The sequence below is a fragment of the Scophthalmus maximus genome, chromosome 6 (genome assembly GCF_022379125.1).
Source record: "Scophthalmus maximus strain ysfricsl-2021 chromosome 6, ASM2237912v1, whole genome shotgun sequence".
Classification (NCBI taxonomy): Eukaryota; Metazoa; Chordata; class Actinopteri; order Pleuronectiformes; family Scophthalmidae; genus Scophthalmus; species Scophthalmus maximus.
In genome coordinates this window covers 22,484,209-22,506,821 of record NC_061520.1, presented here as the reverse complement: position 1 = coordinate 22,506,821, position 22,613 = coordinate 22,484,209, and the positions used below count along the sequence as shown (strand labels likewise).

The 22,613-nt window shown below is 43.2% G+C and overlaps 1 protein-coding gene across 1 annotated transcript in view; it reads right to left on the bottom strand.

Moving 5' to 3' along the window:
- LOC118309938 (contactin-4) overlaps positions 1–7,848 on the bottom strand; it is a 126,174-nt gene extending 118,326 nt beyond the window's left edge. Inside the window, exon 1 of the mRNA XM_035632606.2 lies at positions 7,735–7,848. The gene's annotated coding sequence lies outside the window, so the exon portion shown is untranslated. The remainder of the gene's footprint in view (positions 1–7,734) is intronic.
- Between the last annotated feature and the right edge of the window lie 14,765 nt (positions 7,849–22,613).

Below are 22,613 nucleotides of genomic sequence, written 5' to 3'. Positions count from 1 at the left end.
TAATAAAGAAAAATGATTACTTAATCCAGAACGTACTGAGTCCCATAGATGTGATCAAGACAACGGGATCAATATCTCTCTCTCCAGTCCTTCCTTCTGACTACACTATGTCACAGAATGTTGACATGATGATGCTGCTACAAGCAACGAGAGCCATGAGACAAAAAAAAATCCTTCAGATTCAGGAGCTTTAAAATATTACAAATGAGCTCAGACACAAGGCAATGCTGCCAATATGAGAGGTTGTTAGCAATGTCTGCTGACAGCGTTTTCTTTAAATGGTTTTGTTATAATTAGGTAATATATAACACATATAATCCTGAATATAATACCTCTCCGGGAACCATCACCTTACCGTGGTGGAGGGGTTTGTGTGTCCCTATGAACCTGAGGGCTGTGTTGTCTGGAGCCTAGTGCTCCTGGTAGGGTTTCCCATGGCAGAGTGGTCTCAGGCGAGGGGCCAGACTAAGTATGGTTCAACAAAGACACCATGGACAGCAGAGGAAGAGGAAAAGGGACCCAGCCCGGAGGAAGCCCGGGGCCCCCGTCTGGAGCTAGGCCCAGGCGGCGGGCTCGTCGGCGAGCGCCTAGTGGCCGGGTTTGCCACGGAGCCCGGCCGGGCACAGCCCGAAAAAGCTACGTGGCACCTACCTCCTCTCCATCCTGTGGGCCCACCACTCATAGGAAGAACCGCTGGTGTCGGGTGCGCTGCCACACGGGTGGCAGTGGAGGTCGGGGACCTCGACGAACCGGACCTGGGCTGCAGAAGCTGGCTCTGGGGACGTGGAACGTCACATCTCTGTGGGGGAAGGAGCCGGAGCTTGTGCGGGAGGTGGAGCGCTACCAGTTGGATCTCGTGGGGCTTACCTCTACGCACAGTTTCGGTTCTGGAACTGTACTCCTGGATAGGGGTTGGACTCTTTTTTTCTCTGGAGTTGCCCAGGGGGAGAGGCGACGGGCGGGTGTGGGGATACTCACAAACCCCCGGCTGAGCGCCGCTGTGTTGGAGTTTACCCCGGTGGACAAAAGGGTCGCCTCCCTACGCCTTCGGGTGGTAGGGGGGAAAACTCTGACTGTTGTTTGTGCATATGCACCAAACAGGAGTTCAGAGTATTCGGCCTTTTTGGAGACCCTGAATGGAGTCCTGCAAAGGACCCCAGTAGGGGACTCCGTTGTTCTGCTGGGAGACTTCAACGCCCACGTGGGCAATGATGGAGACACCTGGAGAGGCGTGATTGGGAAGAACGGCCTCCCTGATCGGAACCCAAGTGGTTGTTTGTTATTAGACTTCTGTGCTAGCCATGGCTTGTCTATAATGAACACCATGTTCGAACATAAGGATGCTCATAAGTGTACATGGTACCAGAGCACCCTAGGCCAAAGGTCGATGATCGATTTTGTGATCGTTTCATCTGATCTGAGGCCGCATGTTTTGGACACTCGGGTGAAGAGAGGGGCGGAGCTGTCAACTGATCATCATCTGGTGGTGAGTTGGATCCGGGGGTGGGGGAAGACTCTGGATAGACCTGGTAAGCCCAAACGTGTAGTGCGGGTGAACTGGGAACGTCTGGAGGAGGCCCCCATCCAGGAGATTTTCAACTCACACCTCCGGCGGAGCTTTTCTGGCATTCCTGTGGAGGTTGGGGGCATTGAACCCGAGTGGGAAATGTTCAAAGCTTCCATTGCTGAAGCTGCGGCGGTGAGCTGTGGTCTCAAGGTCTTAGGTGCCTCAAGGGGCGGTAACCCTCGAACTCCGTGGTGGACACCGGTGGTCAGGGAAGCTGTCCAACTGAAGAAAGAGTCCTTTAGGGATATGTTATCCCAGAGGACTCCGGAAGCAGTTGCAAGGTACCGACGGGCCCGAAGGGCTGCAGCCTCTGCCGTGTCAGAGGCAAAACAGCGGATGTGGGAGAAGTTCGGAGAAGTCATGGAGAAGGACTTTAGGTCGGCACCAAGATGCTTCTGGAAAACCATTCGACATCTCAGGAGGGGGAAACGGGGAACCATCCAAGCTGTGTACAGTAAGGATGGGACACTGTTGACCTCAACTGAGGAGGTAATCGGGCGGTGGAAGGAGCATTTTGAGGAACTCCTGAATCCGACTAACACGCCCTCTATGGTAGAGGCAGAGCTGGAGGCTGATGGAGGATCATCGTCAATTTCCCTGGCGGAGGTCACTGTGGTAGTCAAACAACTTCACAGTGGCAAAGCCCCAGGGGTTGATGAGATCCGCCCAGAAATGTTGAAAGCTTTGGGTGTGGAGGGGCTGTCTTGGTTGACACGTCTCTGCAACATTGCGTGGACGTCGGGTACAGTGCCAAACGAGTGGCAGACCGGGGTGGTGGTTCCCCTGTTCAAAAAGGGGGACCAGAGAGTGTGTGCCAATTACAGGGGTATCACACTTCTCAGCCTCCCGGGTAAAGTCTACTCCAAGGTGCTGGAAAGGAGGGTTCGGCCAATAGTCGAACCTCAGATTGAAGAGGAACAATGTGGATTCCGTCCTGGACGTGGAACAACGGACCAGCTCTTTACCCTTGCAAGGATCCTGGAGGGGGCCTGGGAGTATGCCCATCCAGTCTACATGTGCTTTGTGGATTTGGAGAAGGCGTATGACCGGGTCCCCCGGGAGATACTGTGGGAGGTGCTGAGGGAGTATGGGGTGAGGGGGTCACTTCTTGGGGCCATCCAATCCCTGTATACTCAAAGCAATAGCTGTGTCCGGGTTCTCGGCAGTAAGTCGGATTCGTTCCCGGTGGGGGTTGGTCTCCGCCAGGGGTGCGCTTTGTCACCAATCCTGTTTGTGATATTCATGGACAGGATATCGAGGCGTAGTCGTGGTGGGGTGGGGTTGCAGCTCGGTGGCCTGGGGATCTCATCACTGCTTTTTGCAGATGATGTGGTCCTGATGGCACCATCGGTCTGTGATCTTCAGCACTCACTGGATCAGTTCGCAGCCGAGTGTGGAGCGGTTGGGATGAGAATCAGCACCTCAAAATCTGAGGCCATGGTTCTCAGCAGGAAACCGGTGGATTGTCTACTCTGGGTAGGGAATGAGCCCTTACCTCAAGTAAAGGAGTTTAAGTACCTCGGGGTCTTGTTTGCGAGTGAGGGGACAATGGAGCGTGAGATTGGCCGTAGAATTGGAGCAGCGGGGGCGGTATTGCACTCGCTTTGCCGCACCGTTGTGACAAAAAGGGAGCTGAGCCGGAAGGCAAAGCTCTCGATCTACCGGTCAATCTTTGTTCCTACCCTCACCTATGGTCATGAAGGATGGGTCGTGACCGAAAAAACGAGATCGCGAGTACAAGCGGCCGAAATGGGTTTCCTTAGAAAGGTGGCTGGGGTCTCCCTTAGAGATAGGGTGAGAAGCTCAGTCATCCGTGAGGAGCTCGGAGTAGAGCCGCTGCTCCTTTGCGTAGAAAGGAGCCAGTTAAGGTGGTTCGGGCATCTGGTAAGGATGCCCCCTGGGCGCCTCCCCTGGGAGGTGTTCCAGGCACGTCCAGCTGGGAAGAGACCTCGGGGTAGACCCAGGACTAAGTGGAGAGATTATATCTCCACACTGGCCTGGGAACGCCTCGGGATCCCCCAGTCAGACCTGGTTAATGTGGCCCGGGAAAGGGAAGTTTGGGGCCCCCTACTGAAGCTGCTGCCCCCGCGACCCGACCACGGATAAGCGGTTGAAGATGAGATGAGATGAGATAACACAGAGGGACATATTGTAATTTTGGAGTCTAGTAAGGTTGGACAGTAACATTTTTTTATTATCATTTACTTCACAATAATTTGCTCATATCAGATGGTTTGATACATTTCTGTTGACTAAATTCATGATTCACAGAAAACTAACTCACAATGGACTAAGTGGGCTATAAATATCTTGGTTTTATACAAGAGTTACACAGTTTAGGATAGAGTTTTCATTGTTTATTTTAACATTTAAATAATGTATATTTGTTCAGATAATATTGACTGGTTAATTTATCATGAAATTAATTGTTTATTTACCACTGGACTGATTATTTTCCCATTACAATAATGAAATGATTATTGCATAAGACCACATGGAGCAACATCAACATTCATTCTGAGTTACATTTCTGGCCATCCAATTGTAAGTCCAATATTCACCCTCCTTTTTTGCTCTGCTCTGATCCCCTCCTGATACGGAGAAGAAACATATTTGGCTCTAAATCTATAGATCTAAATGTTGATGCATTAAATGTTTAAATTTAAATACAGTGTTTTTGCTGCGTTGATTGAAGCAGTGAGACTGAACTAAACTTTTACACAGGCAGACCAAAAACAATTAGCCAAAAGAGGCTAAATAAAACCTCTGTGGACTATGCAGTCAGGTGATTGTTCTCTACAGATTAATCACGACGCACGACCCCTTTCACATTACACAGTTATTCCATCATTTGTAAATGCAATGTAAAAAAATTCCTGTAGCTCTGATTATCATGTGATATTCACTTTGACCATTTCGCCCGAGCCACGTGTGTTATAGATTTCAACCCTCACACTGCACAGATGCCTTGAAATATACATGCAAGATCATAAATTCTATATTTACATGCACGGTCATCACGTACGAAGTGTGGTTGTGCCACCAGGACGATTTCCAGGTGTGGCCTCTCCTCTAAAAACAACACAGCCATCACTTCTACTGTAAAGCTTAACAGTGAAATGCAACATAACCATGTCACAGTATGAGCCGGCTGTCTGTCTGGCTGCCGGCCAAGGAAGTATTTTACTTGGAAAGGAGAAGCAACTGTCAGATGCCTGAGCTGCAACACAGCATTTATCAAGGCATCTGCAGGCTGTGAATACAGAGGCGGCCTCCGCTTGTATCCACCTGCAGCTATGGAGACTGCCAAATCCCAGGCATGAGAGGAGCTGGCTGAAGCAGTACTCTGGTATCACGGACCTGACCCTGCTAGACAACAGTCAGCTCTGGGTGTTAAACCACCCCATCCGCTCCATACATCACTGTTATCTCTATCACCCCTGTGAAGATTAGCCCTCAGCTTGCACTACCTACCTGTTCAGACTGCGGCTGTTGAGCGGAAGTCCAGAGAACCCGGGCAACGTGAAGCGATAACCCAGAAAAACAAGCGTTCTGCTCTGAAATGTGAAGGAATGCACGGACATGCAGTGGATGCCGTTTCTTCTTACTCCAAAATAATGCAACGGACAACACTGATATCGCAACAGCCTCAATTAAATGTTCTAATCGCTCTGAGTGTGAATGCCTTTAGTTGGTTTGCATTGATAACAGTCTTCAAATTTGTCATTTCATACAGTTCATATTGTTCATTTCATACACATCATTTGCTGCTCAGTTCAAATATTCCATAATCAAATTTCAAGTTTCAAGTGTGTTCACAATGACAAGTAGGCTATGGCAAGGGTCGCCATCTTGGCTACAAAGCGGAAGAGGGGGGACCACCAACATATTTTGTGAAATTTCACAAAAACAATGGGGGGGCACAAACAAGAAAATAAAAAAACTGCAAGATATTTTTAGTGGGCGACAATCGCTGTCACTTGTTGCCACAAGTTAAAATAAGATAGTACTTTAATTATCACACGCCGGGGGAGAGTTCACAGCGATGCAAATTAAGAAAAACACAAGCAAATTAAGAAAACATCTTTATCAATTTGATAACCAGCGCAAACACTCAGGGCCAACATAGCATCAGGAAAGAGGTGGAAATATCACAAATGTAGCAAAAATATATAATAAACAATAGAGGGTAAAAAATATATATTAAAAAAATGATACACATTTGTACATAGAGCAAGTGTTGCCTTGTGAAATAACGCTAGAATGTGCAGTGGTTTGGATTGAAGTAATAAAATAGGTGGTAAATAAATATGCATATATATACATATATTATGGTGGATATAGACGACTATTTATAGTACAGTGTGTGAAAAAGAATAATGAACATGATGAGATACAGTAGCGCACAACAGCCGTGTATGATTTGGGACAACATTGCCCTGTAGGAATTGAGGTATTATGCCAGTGAGTATACTGTGTACACAGTGTAACTGCATGTTAGCCCACTGACTGAAGTGTTCGCTTCGAGACGCAGCAATTGTGTTCGCCTCTGTTAAGACAACAGTGGATGAAATGACTCCTCACTTTGCTCAGGTTACCCAGAACCCCAGTGGAAATCCACCTGGAAGTTCCTGGACTCTGAAGAGGGGAAAACTGCGTATGTGACTGTGTTTATTTTTTTGCCGACGCTGAGAATGCAGATGTAAGAAGACAGAGGGAACTTTATGTTGGTGTATCAGCTGTATTTTATGCAGACAGGGCTGCCCTGCCTTCCTGGTAAAACAAGAATATAACGACTCTGGTGAGAATTTGTTTATGCACTGCATTGTCTCAGTTTTGTGAATAAAGGGAACCTGGCCGGCCAAGGTCTGTACGCTGGCGTCATTATGTGGCGATGAGGACGTGAAGGGGCCCATATGTATGCGCTAGATGACCCTCCTGAGAGTAATCCACGGGGCTACATGAACGTGGCAGGTTTATTAAGTCAGTGCTTAGAAATTAAGCCACAAAGTGGCTTATTAATCATCATTCCACTAGACTAAGTGACAGAGGAGTGTGATCATTGAATACAATTTGGGGTGCATTGCATTCGAATGTAGATGGCTTAACGGCATATTTATTATGCTGTTGCACCTTCTTGGGCGGGCAAGCGGCGAGGGAGTGAGTGTGTGTGCGTGAGGGAGTGAGTGTGTGTGCGTGAGTTTTGTGTGTAGGGGGGTCATTTTCCTTTTATGACCCTTGTGTATCAGCACAAAACAAATAAGGTGAATGGCGTCAGACATTTGAAGACAGAGATGAGGTACTAAGTGGCTGCATCACATCAGAGAGCTGGAAGCACGGCCGGGACACACACACACACACACACACACACACACACACACACACACACTAGGTGAAATACCGTGGCTGGCCACGATTCTGTCACTTTCTAATGATGAGCTTTGAACGCCTTTATTATCAAGGTCTTCATCACAAACTCATTTACAATCAGATTTTCTGACAGAGCAGGCTACAGTTCAGCTGTAAAGTGTGTGCTTTATTCCTCATATGTAGTTCAAAAACAATTACTCAAAATAATACGTGATAATAATAATAATAATAATAATAATAATAATACCAGATTAGTTAATGAAAAGAACAAAGAACCCCATTGGTCTCTGATCTCCCGCCGCAGGTGACTCCTGCGCTTCAATCCGATCACAGTGAGCGACCGTGGGGAGAATGGAACAGGCGCGCGTCACCTCTACATCCAGCGCACATGCCGCAAACACGGCATGTGCGCGTCTCCTGTGCGTCTTGGGACGGACTAGTCCGCGCGTTAACACGCACATCGACGGTTCCCCTCCCGCCGCAACGCGGGTCACCGGCAGCGCCTTGGATTCTCACCGCGCGCCCGCAGCCTGGCGGAATGCGCAGAGCATCACGACGCTCCATCCCCGCACGGAACACACTGGTGGCCGCTGAGTGGGAACTTTCTTTCAAACCTAAACCGGTAAAAAACGGGGAGAATTGAAGGTATAGAGCGCGTCTCATACACGGTACCTTTGCAAACGAGCGGCGAAGAGGAAGGGTACCGGCTGCGCCGAGGCGCCGTGACGCGCAGCCAGCCAGGCTTCACACTGAACTGCACTAAGATCGCACACTATTGCGCGGCACAATGAACTTACCTGCTCCGGAGAGGAGACACGGCGGTGAGCGGAGGAGAAGCGCAGAAGCTGCCAGAGCCGCACTCTGGATGAAAGGGATGCGGCACTCAACTCCAAAGTGAGACTGTGTTTTCTTTCCACGCCAATAAAGGACACAGCCTGATTCAGACCACTCCCCCCCCCAGCTGCCAGCGCGCCTTTTAACGTCCTTGCTACTGTGATCAAAACAAGCCCCCCCCCCCCTCTCTCCTTTTTTTTCCCACAAATGTTATGGCAAAATGCAGTGCACTATGATTACTGGATGATGCACTCATAAGTGTCAGAAAGTTGAGTTGGCTGTTCATACCAGCAGGAGAGGAACCAACAATGTGTTTTCAAACTGGAGGCTGAGGACACCGCAGCTGTTGTGATTGGTGCCACGTGTGTACAATAACACAAGGCCAACTAAGTTAAAACCATCATATCCCATAAATGTACAATGGCTGTGTTTCATTCAAGACACGCACAAAAAAGCACATAAATAACATAAATACATAAATAAGGGTGAACAGGAGAAGAATTCCGACAACGACATGCAAAGAAAAGACGAATGCTGAACAGGCAAACGACCGTACGAGGTCGAAGGTCAAAGCTACGAGGAGAATCTCCTCGGGGTTTTAAAACGAGCTCGTCAGTAACTCGGCGTATTTACAGGACGAGACAGCGATGACGCTCGAGGGGGAGGAGCCGACATGATCGACAAAGAGAGGCTACGTCTACATTCTTGAATTACGGCAAATTGAAATTCCTGCGCTTTACAGAAAATAAAAGATTGCCTTGTAGCTGTGTAAGTAAAAGTGTAAATTAAAACGTATTTAAGTATTTTACCTTTAGAGCAGGCCTATATGGTCGTATATGACCCCCCGAGACGATTTGCTCAAGCTCACGAGACAATTAATACATGCAAAAAAAGACACAACTCCTTCGATGTGGTCCCTTCTGGCTGTTTGCCTGTCTGGTCACCGAATGAGAATGGTGAATGAGACACACTCACGGCTATTACGTGATATCGCTGTCAAGCATCATGGCGATTGTCAAGGAAAGTCGCTGGTCTTTCGCTATAGTGAAAGACCAGCGAGTGTGTGTAATTGGTAGGTGCACACTTGAGTGATGACAAATATCATTCTTCAAGAGTCATTACAAAAGGGAACATGCAGCTAAACTGGATGAGTTACAAGAACAAACGCTCTTGGATAAAGTTGACGCGCTTTATGTCAGTGTGGTGACCACCAATCATTCCACAAGACCGAGCGAAGAACCTGCAAACTCCTTCACAAGGAGAATGTGTTCAGGTGGGTCTTGTTGCTGCTGTGAAGCCACTAGAACCAGAGAAAGTTACAAAGTTTCAAAGTGACAGTTCCTAATGTTTGTCATGCGGAACTGTTGCAGAGTTGATTGCTGATATGAAACATGATACTGCAAAACCACTGAAGGACACAAATTTCCATTTTTTTCTCTCAGGCCTCTCATGCTTCCTCTATAACAAACAAGACCTATAGTCTTATTTGTGTGTAGGATTACTGTAGAGTTTGATATATACGTGATATATAGCCATGCATATACGTGAGGATTTGTTTGAGCAAGTTGTTTTGTTTTCTATCCAAAACCTTTTTTTTTTTATTTTATTATTCTGTCTGAAAGTCCTCCACTCTGGACTCAACTCAAAATGAGTGTGCTGCCCCTTGGGACCACTCTCAGGGATCAATTTTTCAAATTTGATTAATTTATTTGTATTTCTCCTCCATTTGACGAAGGTAATGACTTTGAGCCTTACCTTTTCTTTTTAATTGAGTTCAGTGCAAGGAAACTATTTCTGACAAAAAACAACCTCAGTCAGAAACAAAGATGAAAGTAAAATAAAATCACTCGAGATAATTAAAAGCACTGAAAGAGAAGATGCCCTTGAAACCTTGTGTTAAAATTAAAAATATGAGTTCTGAATCATAAACAACTGCTACGTTTGAGCTCTTTATGTAAGAGATTACAAGTGAATAGACTGCATAGCTTAAATAATTGTTTCTCAATTTGCATTTCCACATTGTTGGATTGGTAAGTTCCATGTTCGGGATCCATGTTCACAATATCTTTCAGGAAATAAATATCAATCAATATTAGTACCAGTGTGATAAAGAAAATGTTAAAAGCTGAGATGTGTCATGTTTTTTGCAGGGGCTTTCTCTTTGTCCAGACAATAGAGGGGAAGAATTTTGTTCCTGGCCTCATTCGGAGGACCTTGGCCTGTAGCGCAGCGGAGGAGAAGTCATTATCGTTACAGATAATAACTCCAGGGGCCATTCATGTGAGGACAAATCCCAGAGGTAGGAACGCCTGTAGTATGCACATCATTATCAATATAGTCAACTCCCTTGTGAAATTCCAACCCCCCCTCCCCAAAATAGAAAGGAAGTGGCGAGGGTAGATTTCAGTTTCATGATCTGTGGAGAATGTGCTCAGGATCCAGGAATACCTCCTACACCAAGGGCAAATATGCAGTTATCAGAAGCGTCCACATAATTAAAGTATTCATTTCATGTAATTACTGCCTAATCCGGTGGGACACCAAGTGTTACATTATGAACTTCCTGATATTGAACAACCTGGGAAAGTGTTGCAGTGCTCTGTAATATAAGATGGATTCAGTCACTTGGGTGAGAACAGGGCTGTTCTCTATGTTGGTCACTGTCTGCAGCTACAGCTTCCAAAGAAGCAGGAGTGGTCCTCTTTCCAAACGTAGATGAAGGTTCTAAGAGAAACGGGAGGTTTAATTTGGTCAAAATTATAGCAGAGAAATTGATTTCTAGCGAGCTATTTTATCATGATGGGATCACCTGGTGGAAATAAAAGCAAAAAAAAGGCCGCTGAGAAAGACAACGTTGGCTCAGAAGTAATTTGTTGCTTGGAAGAATTATCACGCCAACCTGCTAGATAAGTAATTTAAGTGGCAATGGAAGAAAAAAAGTCTTTGCACCTGTAACATAGCACTATGAATTCATCTTTCTTTGCTACAAGTTGACATTAAGGCAAAACCCCTACATGAACATGACTGCAGGTTTATGTATTTGGTTGGGAACTGTGACCATCAGATGCAATCATCTTCACCAATCACCAAAATAATCTTAATTTTCTTACCGCTGTTTGCAACAGAATAAACACAGCAGCTAAATATATCACTGTATGTCATTTAAAGCCACTTCTTCAGCTTGTCCTCCCAACCCTCGTAGTAGAACACAGATTAACGGGTATCTGTGTTGTGACAGGCCGTGTGCCTACATCATTTATTTCCCCCAAATCTCTTAGAAACGGAAGACACCTGTAGTACACAACTAAATCTCTCAGACACTGGTTCTGGGAGAGAAATAACTGGAAGTTGAGCCCATAATTCAAACAAGATATCATGGGGCTAGAAATAAGGCGGACAAACATTACTGCACATGGCACACAGGACACAAACCCAGGTCTAAACCTCCTTGTCGTGTGTGACACTTCAATGACAAAAACACTGCCAGGGAACTCAAAAATCTATTTTGTGAAATCATGTCACAGGATATAAAGGTCATTTTTTAGCGGACTTAAATATTTTCTAGTTTGCAGCAGATTATGTTCTCAAACATTGCAAACCGTACCATGGTTGGATTGTCTCAGTGTTGTGCAATGAGGTGTAACATACTATTGCTGACTGGTGCCATTGAGCCAAACACTAATAATCAACGCCCTGTAAGACTGCTTATGTCTGTATCTACGTGTGCGCTGTCTGAGCTGTATGTGTGTAAGACAGAATAAGACTCTTTTACATCCACTGCTGCAAGAAAAGCTGACAGAGACCTATTTGGTCCAAACAAAGATCTGGTTTATCATTGAATGTGCTGCTCTTATGACACAGAGGACGGTTTGGTCATTTGGTTTCAACCAAATCTCATTGAATGACTGTAAAAAGGGAATGACACAGCGGCTTTTTATGTCCTAATGTTATTTGCGTAATCACATTCGCTCAGCAAGGGTTAAATTGAAAACATGTAAGGCAAAGAACAGTGCTCTCAAACACTTCAATGCTAGAGCCACAACACTCCGTTACATTACAAAGAAACATACCACAATGCAACATGTAAATTATTCCTTCATAATTTATGGCATTTTAATGCAAAACTCCTGCTGCTTTGTGTCATGCTTATGGTTTCCCACTGAACATCTGTTGTAATGTGATAATCTGATCCCCACTCTGGGAGATTCTCATTTATTCCTTGCAAAAACTAAATAAATACAGCCTTGTATAATCACAGGAAACTGTCAAGCAAGTGTTGTTAATGATTTGTTGCATTTAATGCAAAGTATCTGTGCTACATACTAAGAGGCTTTCTTAAAGTTAAAATATTTTCAAAGTGGCACTGATCAATATTCTTTGTTTGAACACAGCTCTTTTGTCTCTTACTCCTTATTGCATTGTCTCCAGCGTTAGCGGCAATCACTCTTCTGCCCAGCAACATACAGATGACATAGTTAGCGACAAGTTAATATGGTTAATTAAAAAGCAAGATATTACCTGAACTCTAGGACCGAGGCACAACTTAAAATGCTAATGTTGCTTAGAATCTGCGGGAAATGTTGGTATCATTTTATCAACAAGCTCATAAGGTTTTAATTTATCAATGTTGTGAATTTGTTGTGGAATTCCCCAAGTTGCAAAAAAAATATTAATACTGGTTTAAGAGTTTAAGTTAAATCTTACAACTTAAATGGGCAGTAAGGGCAGTTTTAATCCAATACCCTTTTTTGGAAAATTCTGCAAATATTTCCTAACAGTCCACTAGCTGTCGGTTCTGTGAGTGCATTTTTAAAAAATCTGGTTCTTCCACGCAGCCATGGCTCTCTTAATGACTCTGTATATGACGTTTTTTGCTCCTCTCTGAAGTTAATGATGAGGTGCGCACAGACAAAGAGTCCTGCGTGCTGCACACAGTGGCTGTTCATAATGATTCAAAAAACCCTTCCTACTCAGCTTGAGGAACATCACAGCGGAAAGAGACAAACCAGAGATGCTTTTTATATCCTTTCAATCAGGATCTGACCTGTCTGTAATAAGTGACACCCAAGCCTGGCTGTGTAATTTATGTGCTGCCTCAACAAATTGCTTCACAGGGGACCAGAGGAGATCCTTCCCCTTTCCTGGTAGATGAAACCCTCGGCCGGAGTCAGAGCTTCCTCATACTGAAACTTCAAGCTGCTCCTAGTCTTTACTCCACCCCCACCTGTAATATGAAAGCTACGTTTACGATGATCAAATAAACACATTTTTCCATGAACAGAAGTCCAACCGCAAAGGAACCTAATGAGTCTGATTGTATAAAACCCCACCACCATTTGTCATATTATTATGGCTGTTGCAGCTTTAATCAGAAAGCCTCTCGGTTATGTGTCTGTGGTGGCCTCAGCTATTGCCTTAAGTCACACTTCTCTCTTGTATCTCTGGAATTTATTTTGCTTGCTGAGGCAACATATGTTTCTCCCTCTAACAGTCTCTTCGGGGAGAAGGGCCTTCATGTGTGAAGGAAGAGAGCAAACATGGATTTTTGACCCACTTTTATCTAAACCAGAAGACGTGGTGACTGACAGTAGCACCCCTGTTTTCCTGCGGCCATGACTGCTGAAATCATTCTTGAAAGTATTACAGATGTTTACTCCATTCAGGCAGACCTGCAAACTAGATTGTGTTAAAAGCTGAATTGGAGAAAAGAATGAGAAGGTTGATGGAAGCACCGGCATGAATACAAGTCACTTGAATTTTGCCAGATAGCTTATGTTTTGATCAATCTCTTCTTCATATTGTATTTGCCAGCCCAAGAGACTTAATACGTCCAGCATTTGAGATTAGAAATTATGTGCATGGAATTTTACTTAACTTCAACAGCACGTACAAAAAAATATCTTTAAGTGCTAGAATGTATCCTACATTTACACTGTACATTCATATTTACATTCTGTTTTATGTGACCCAAGCAAGGGAGGCAGTGCCAAGTGGGACACAATATGCAGCCCCTGCCTTTGTAGGAGTGAACAGTATGTACTGTTCCAAATTCAAAGGTGGTAGGTAATGCATTTTTTTTCTCCTTTTTTAAAGCTATCCTTTTGACAGTGTCTCTACCATCTCGTCTGCATAGCCACCCCCTGAGTATCAGCGAAACATCTCTGGGCAGGCAGAAAAAAGCACACTGGGAGAGGGAGGATTTCCTTCCAAGTGCTCCTCCTGAAGCACATCAGCAGATCCTCAGACAGATCTCCTCTCCCGCGACTCCATTAAACACAATAGGCGACTGAGCTGCTGAGATCAGAAGTTTTATTTGCCACCTCATTCTCCATTTTAACTTTAATCTCTGGTTTTCAACCACAAAGAAGAGGAAAGACGTTGCTTTTTATGAATCGGGTCAAAAATCATAGAACTAATAGCATTAATCCTCCTGAAGCTTATGTCATAACAGGGACTACTGTGTAAGACTGTATAAGATCTACTTTTGCATAGGCTACCTATCTATAGTACACTGGCAGTAGGTAGCCTCGATGCTTAGGGGCTTTTTAATGACCGTAAACACATTTTTACTCTCAGTAAAACCACGCAGTCTATAGGCTTAACTATTCTACACTGCAGTGCAGCACATTAAAGTGGAGGATGTACTCTGTTGGAGAGTCAGATGTGCAAACTCTGATCAACAACACTTAAGATCAAGTCAGATTAAGAACAATTGTTCTTTTTCAGAATGTAGCCACGGGGAAAAAAGGTAGTAATCTTTACAAAATCCAAAAACAAATGTACACCACCACACCTAACACAGAACACAAGAATTCTCAACAATCTACTTCCCTGCAGACCTCACTAAGCTATAATGCGAGTCTGGCAAACTCCTTCAAAGACTAGAACCAGAGGCAAACATGCCCTATGCTGTATATCCAACCCAACCTTTAAGCCACAAGCAGGATCCTCAAGAGAGGCACTTTATTGGTCAAGAAGCTTAAAAATGCATCTTCCTTACAGGTTCCACCTGCAAGGCTATAGCTTGAAATTATTATTCAGGGTGTTACACTTTTTTTTTTCTTACAGTATCGTAAACCTTAAAGCTGCAGCAAACATTATTTTCATATAAACCATAGCACATGTGTAATATGTAAGGGCTCACTCGCAGTGATGAATCCAAAGACAAGTATCACCTGACTGAAGTTTCTCCTCACCCGCATTTAGAGTCCTTATTGCTTTTATATGTTTTTTGGGGGCTGCATGGTGGTGTAGCGGTCAGCACTTTCGCCTCACAGCAAGAAGGTTCTGGGTTCTAATCCCGGTTCAAACGAACCACGGCCTTTCTGTTTGGAGTTTGCATGTTCTCCCCGTGTATGCGTGGGTTTTCTCCGGGTTCTCCAGCTTCCTCCCTCAGTCTAGAGACATGCAGTATGGGGTTAGGTTCATTGGAGACTCTAAATTGACCGTAGGTGTGATGTGAGAGTGAATGGTTGTTTGTCTCTGTATGTGGCCCTGCGATAGGCTGGCGACCTGTCCAGGGTGTACCCCGCCTCTCACCCAATGTTAGCTGGAATTTGAATTAAAGCTGTAAAATTAGGACATCTGCTGTTGCTATGGGGAAGACTTAAGATCCTGGTCTAACGGCACAAAACGGCTCTGAAATCCCCCCCTGCTGATTCCATGCAGAAACATGGGCAGGTTAAAAGCAAGGTATAGAGGGGCGCCAGAAACCCCAGGATGACAGAGGAGGGAACACCGAGTCTCATTAACAGCAGCCGCCTGGACTGATCCCAGCACTCATTCTGGGGAGTTTGAGCCAACTCGCTCTATTGCAGGCATGAGAGAGACTTCTAAAGGGCATGACCATCTGGAGCAAACCTCACTAATTTTTTTTTTCTAAACTGAGGATGGGTGGGAGGCAGAGCCCAGACTCATCAAGCAGGTTGATAATCAGGTGCCACCGAAGCTCATTCATGTTGCTCTGCATAGGGTCAATTGTGGCCGCTGGTGAAACAACTGGATGGAGTGTAATGAAAAATGATTAAAAAAACAACCTCTGACAGAATTGTTATGCAGGGTGGATATGCACTGAAAACCACAAAGTGGATGAAATATCTTTTCTATGAACACAAAGTAGCCCAATTGTTTAAAGCAGAACGACTATGTCAGATGGAAGTAGGACAATTTTTTTAAGTAAGAATAAGTACAACCAAGTCTTTTCCCCAACGTCATTCAGTGTCCAGGAAATGTCAGCAGAATGCCGTGGGGACAGGTGAAAACTCAGTATCCTGTGTAGAGATGACATTCGTCCCCTAAGGACAAATGGCAGCCTATGAAAAATTGATATGGGGCAGAAAATAGACTTCCAGTCCAATATAGAAGAAGGGTGACCATGCGGCTGTAAAAGCAGGAATCTTAATTGCAACAGCACAATTTACCAAAATTAATTATTCACTGGGCAGGAGCCTGGTCTCAGTAACTAGACACACAAATGCAAAGACACAAGGTTGGACTTGTTTAAGTGTACATCCAGAGGAAAACTAATGAGGGCTCACACACTGATGGATGGCAGTGTCTTTGAGCTATTTGTCTGCACCCTGCATGTAGTCCTTTGCTGAAAATGTGTCTGAATAAAGCTTTCCCCAGTATTAGCAATGCAAAAAGAATGAATGGATGTAGCCAAAGGTGGAATGTTTTCCCTGAAATTAAAGAATGGATGTTTGAGCTCCCATAGAAACAACCTACCCCCATGACACACTTTCTGCAGTGCATTGTGTCTTGAGAAAATCCTTGGAGTCCGAGAAATAATTACCTCTCCCGAGCTACGTCGCATTATGTATATACATGAAGTGCCCTCAAAATGCTGCTGCAATAACCCCATTGCTTCCCAACTCAAGGGACCTTGTTGAGCACGTTCACAAGTGACAGCAAGCCTTAATAAGTCAGCCAGGCACCATACTGCATGGAACACTGCTTCCGTTCTAAGATCCGTGCTCAGGGCAGATACATAGATAATCAAGGCATGACAGTAGGTTTTACATTTCAAATAACCCTCAGTGCATTACCAGCAGTTATTTACAGTGTAAGCACTGCTCATTAATTTTTAAACAGGCCCTTAAGGTCTGGTTGACAGACAAAGCTGGCAAGCAAAATCAGGAGAAGGAACTGTTGTTGTTTTTCGCCTCACAATATGAAACGTTGTAATGGCACCGGGCAAAGTGCTCCAGAATGCATTATTAATACGTTGATGATGCATTATGTAAAGGTCATGACCATTGTTTCTGCAGACACCCATTCATTATACAACGTTTCCCCATGTTCAATGACATAATACTGATGTGAAACTAATTTTTTTTAAAGATATTTAGCAAATGCTAGTAAAGATGAACAAATTTGACTGTTCAAAATGTCTATTGGTAATTGATTATTTGGAACAATATTATCCTTTTCCTGCAGCCTGTACCCGTCTCTTCAGTGAAACCCCACAGGAGATGAAGAGACAGCCTGGCAGATGTCTTTTCTTGCCGTGAACCTGACGCCACTGGGAGCCGTGGGAGTCTCAGACACCACAAATGAGATCGCACAGCTGCCGTGTTTTCCATCTGTGCCGGCGATTTGCGCTAAAGGTGTGTCGCCGCTCAGTTCTGCAGAAGCAAAGACAGTGACCGTGCGTATCTGGTTAATCCTCCTTTCTGACTTTCCATGCTACGCCTATGTAATGTCATTACCCTTACGAGTCTCATTAATTCCCGTCATGGCCAAGGTGGCCCAGCACTCCTGCTGTCACCACCTTGTAAGGTCCTCCCGCCACTTCACGCCAACCCAAGGCCTCCAAACAAAGAAGGGGAAATGGTGGCCGCCATAGCAGCCACCAATCATTGATTAGGTTCAGACTGTCTCAAACAGAGAGAATTGACCTTGTGCTCAGCTTCTTGCAGCCCTATAAATTAACATTTTTCAGTCTCTGATGGATGAACTGCAACAAAATAGAAGGAAATTGCAGCATTTTTTGGTCATGATAAGCATTGTTTCATATTGCTGCCGGTTTGCCTGTTATATTTGTTCATTGAGGAGCCTATTCAGTGTATTTTTAGCTAGCACTTGCTGCACTATAGTACATGTATAGCTGATACTGACGTGACGAGGTTTATCATACTAATTAAACTGGATGGAGCCGGCTTTGACCATGTTATGTGTTGTGTAATGAGGGTGCTAATGATGCTTTAAACGTGTTTATGGAAATGCTTGCTACTTGCCGCTCTGTTCACTCCTTATTACATGGCTTTGTGACTAACTTCAGTATTTATAAATTAACACATCTGTCTTTGTGATTGCAAAGATGGAAGTCAATCAGCTGCTCAGCTGCTGTGGAAGTCAATCGACACAGGACTGCAGAGAAGATGAGATCGTCTTCTTCATTATAGATATCAAGAAATTAAGGTTTTACGCCTCTGTGCCATGTTATTTTTTCTCACCTTTCTTCACCTTAATTTTATATTTTTGGATTTGAATTGTAGAAATGTGTCAAACTGTACATAAATGTGAGCTAAAGACAATTTATACAATAATCTGTTTATATATCATGTCGTTGAAGTTAATTTTGCTTGGTTTGAGTTGTTGTTACATTGAGGCAATCCCACTATAATTACCACTGTACATACATTATCTGTGGGAACTATGCCTGCATTGTTAAATATGATAAGGTCACTTTTGCTGGTGTTGATCTGCACAGGGAGATAATGCCAATATCCTGGCCACAGTGGAAGTACCTGCTCATCTTCTGTATCTCTTCCCATCTCAAAGCTGAGCTTTGATCAAGTCTCTTCATTTTCATCTGTGAAGAAAGTAAATACATGGTCTATTGGTAATTATGTGCAAATGCAACAGGCCTCTGCCAGGATAATGATGCAAAAAAATGTATAAGGGTGGATGCATTGCTTTAAGTATCACTTGAGAACTGGCAATATATGACCCCTGAAGGAAAGATCTTGGTGATATTTAGGAAATTGGTAAGAGCATCTACAGAATCCTCATATAAAAAAATGGAAAGGACAGAGGATCTTCGGACGGATATTACACAGCAAGAGCAGGGGAAGGCTTTTTATCAGGAACAAATGTTTTCTTTTAGAAGAATAATTTTGTTTTTCACCACTTTTGTTGTACAGCTGTTCAATAAAAACAATGTTCTTCTATTATATTTGAATACATTTTAATCCTAATATCACAGACCATTGTTGTACATCAAAGAAAGGAAAAATGTTTGTGTTTGGAAATTAAAACTTATACAATACTTTTGAAAAAGTATAAATCCATACTATATCCAACTTCATCCACAAAGAAATCCCTGCTCACCCAGGGATTGCTTTTCTTGGTCTCTTTCCAGAAGCATTGGCCAAAAGAATCAAAGTAAGTCATGAAAGTAAGTTGGTCAAACCTTTGTTTATTACAAGCAAAGCGCCTTATTGCTGGACATTGGAAAAACGTTAGTGGTCCTCTGGATTATACAACGGGATTTAACCCCAAACCTTCCCCCTTCCCCTAACCAAAAAAGGTGTGAGTTGAAATTACATTCTTCCCATATTATCCCCTTAACTGAAAAGCTTACATTCATAGTGAATTTTTTTTAGAACTAAAACTAACATCGGCAGTACTTATGAATTATTTAAAAAGTGGCATTACCTTAGTTGTTCATGCGCAGTTTTCCTGTGCAACGGTGTTGGTGTACTCTGTTTAGGTTTTACCTCTAAATAGAGTGGCTAAACTGTCAGCTTGTTAACAACCTGATTGTCTGCCAACTTGCGTTTCTTGCCTAATGTTGCCAGATCTTTGCAATTATTGTAATTCAAGTTTCAAGGCAACTTTAATGTCATTCATCCTCGAACACAAAGTATACAGCTGGACAAAATAGTGGGTGATAACTCGCCACTTGTGCCTCTTTTCTGTTGTCATAGTTCATATAATTTAACCATGCTTGTCAGTTGTTTGTTCCATCCATCTCTGTAGCTTGCAGACACACACTATCCCAGGTTTGTTTGAGTTTTGCATTCTCACATATCTTCATTACGAAAAAACAGAAGCATATAGTTAAGTTTAGTTAATGTTAAATGGTTCCGTTGTTCAAGTTTATCTTATCTTTTTTTGGTCACCTTTCCCACCATGTTTTCCAGGAACAAAAGGAGATGTTACTCAAACACATCCTGTATATATGCCATTGGTGACATCAGCAGTAATGTCACTAGGAGGCAAACATTTGTGAGGGGAGGTGTAGCGGGTTTTGAAAGTATTATTTGTTGTATTTTGTGTTAATTGTGGTAAGCAATCTGTGCATTGTATGGTTTAAGGCGAGTTGTACCATACTCCTTTTTAAATTTAGGGTAAATTGGTACCATCTGTTTTCCTGCTTCCAGAGGAGGCGTGGCCAGCAGGGATGGTGCAGTGTTGGTTGGCTCCTGCTGATGGACGGGACTATTTAAGCATTTGCCTACGTAACTTTGAGGAGAGAGGACATTCGTGTGTAGCCATGTGATATTAATTTAAGTTGTTTTATGTAATTATGGCGAAGTGAAGCTTTATGAACCACTGAAGCTTTCAAAACAAGTGTATCGAAAACATGTTCATTACTTGAAGCGTTTAAAATCAGCGCTCGATGAGAACCCCTGCCTGTGACAGTGAGTGTGTCGCAAACCACCACATAAATCTTGAGGCAAAAATGAATGCATGGATGGACAGATAGATGAATGAATAAATAAATGGATAGATAGCCTCGTTACGTGAGGGTTTGATTAAAGTAGCAAACTACAAAGGACGAGGAAATGAGTGGGATATCCTCGCCTGCAAATCCAGCTTATTCTGAAAGTGTGCATAAATTCCAGAGGCAACCCCCAACATGTTAATGATGTACAGTAACCGCAAGCAGCAGCAGAGCTGTTAATGATGTCCAAACTCTGGTGATCTACAAATGTATGAGGGGCCAGATGTTCACCCCATTATTTAATTTATCTAAATAATGGATACAAATTATTAATAAATGAAATGTAAAAAGTTTCATTGCATATTCCAGGTAACTAAAAACATTAAGGGTTAAAAGTTTGCGATGATTGATAATGATAGAACCAATCAAGCTCCGATACAAACTTTCACTGAAAATCGTGTTAGTTGTGAGTAAAGTTTTCTCCAGTTAAGCAGAATTCACTTCTATTTTGTGTCTTTTGTTTTGTACATTTTTTTAGGTACACATGTAACCAATGGTGGGCAGTAACTAATTACTCAGTAATACATTACTGTAATATTACTTTTCCCAGTAACTAATAGTGTAAGGTATTACAATTCTGAAAAAGTTATTCTATTATAGTTACTGATCCAAATAACGCTGCATTACTTATTATTACTATATGATGACGCGGGCAGGTCACGATGGCTACGGCTGCTAGCCACAAAGCTAAAGGAAGGATAGAGGATGACAGAGATCTGGAGAAGCTTGTCGCTGGGGATATCGTAGATAAGAGGTTTGAGAAGCTTCTGCTAATGACATACAATCATTGTTTCACTTCTGAACATTAGGACCTTGCTTAATATGCCAGGGCAGAAACAGAAACAGAAAAAGAAGCTGGACACAATATCAGCTTGGGTGTTATAAATGTTTTATGTTCTGTAAGACCATCAGATACTCCTTGCTGCTCTTATGACTGTGAACTATGAATATGCAGAACCTGCAAAAGTAATATAGTAATATAACGAGTAACTTAACTAATTACTTTTAAAACCAAGTAATAAGTAAGGTAATATAATTACATTTTGGAAGAGTAATAAGTATTTCGTAACTTATTAACCTTCCTGAATAACTTGGCCAACACTGCATGTTCTGGTTTCTGTCAAACTTCTGCATTTATTTTATACTGCACCACCAGCTCACCCTAAGCTCCACACCTGGAGACCTGCTAACAGAAAAAGAAGAAAAAACAACAACAGCAGCAGCTTCAATTTGTACATCACCTCAGGCATTTTCTGACAAGAAATCACCACTGTCTTGTGTATTTATTAGACCTCACTCCACTATTTTGATCACCTTCATGATGCAATGGAAATCCATGCAAAACCTCTCACACAATTTCCATACACACCTTCTAGTCCCTGTTCTGTATGGATTGAAGTGGTATGGTGTGCCAGCCAGTCCCTGTGCACACTCCACAAGCTGAAAACTGTTTGAGAGCGATTCCAAAACCAGTGTCATTCAGTTTCAATATTACAAATCTCTAGATGAAATACAATTGACTTGTAGAATGGCTGAATGATGTGTCTAAAAATGGTTGCATTATTTCAAAGAACCCCTGACACCAAGTAATTGTGCGTAATGACCTAACTCGTGTGTATTGGCAAATTCCTGACTCCAGCTCGTTTCATTGTGCCTGAAATAACTACGATTACTTTGACACAATTTTCTTTTTGCTAAATTGCAAGTTGTTCCATGCCTGAACAGATCAAATCAACACCTCAGATGCATCTGTGGTTATAATCTGTGGTAATGGACAATCTCTGCTTGTACATGTACATATTTAAATGGCATCCCTGGACCAGGCAGACAACACTAGTAACTGTACCACATGGGATTCTGATGATTCAAAAATATCGTAGACACTTAACCTGCCAGAGGTTTGGTGACAATTTGAGGCTAGGACCCACTGGGAAGCTTTGAAGTCAATCTTCTCTGAAGAAATTGCCATCTACTCAATTTAAGTTTATTAGTTTAGTGCCAAATCATACCGTACATTACCTCAAAGCACTTTACAGAGTAAAGAGGAGACCTTACAATTTTAGAGAGAGAGAGAGAGAGAGAGAGAGAGAGAGAAGCCCAATGGTTTCC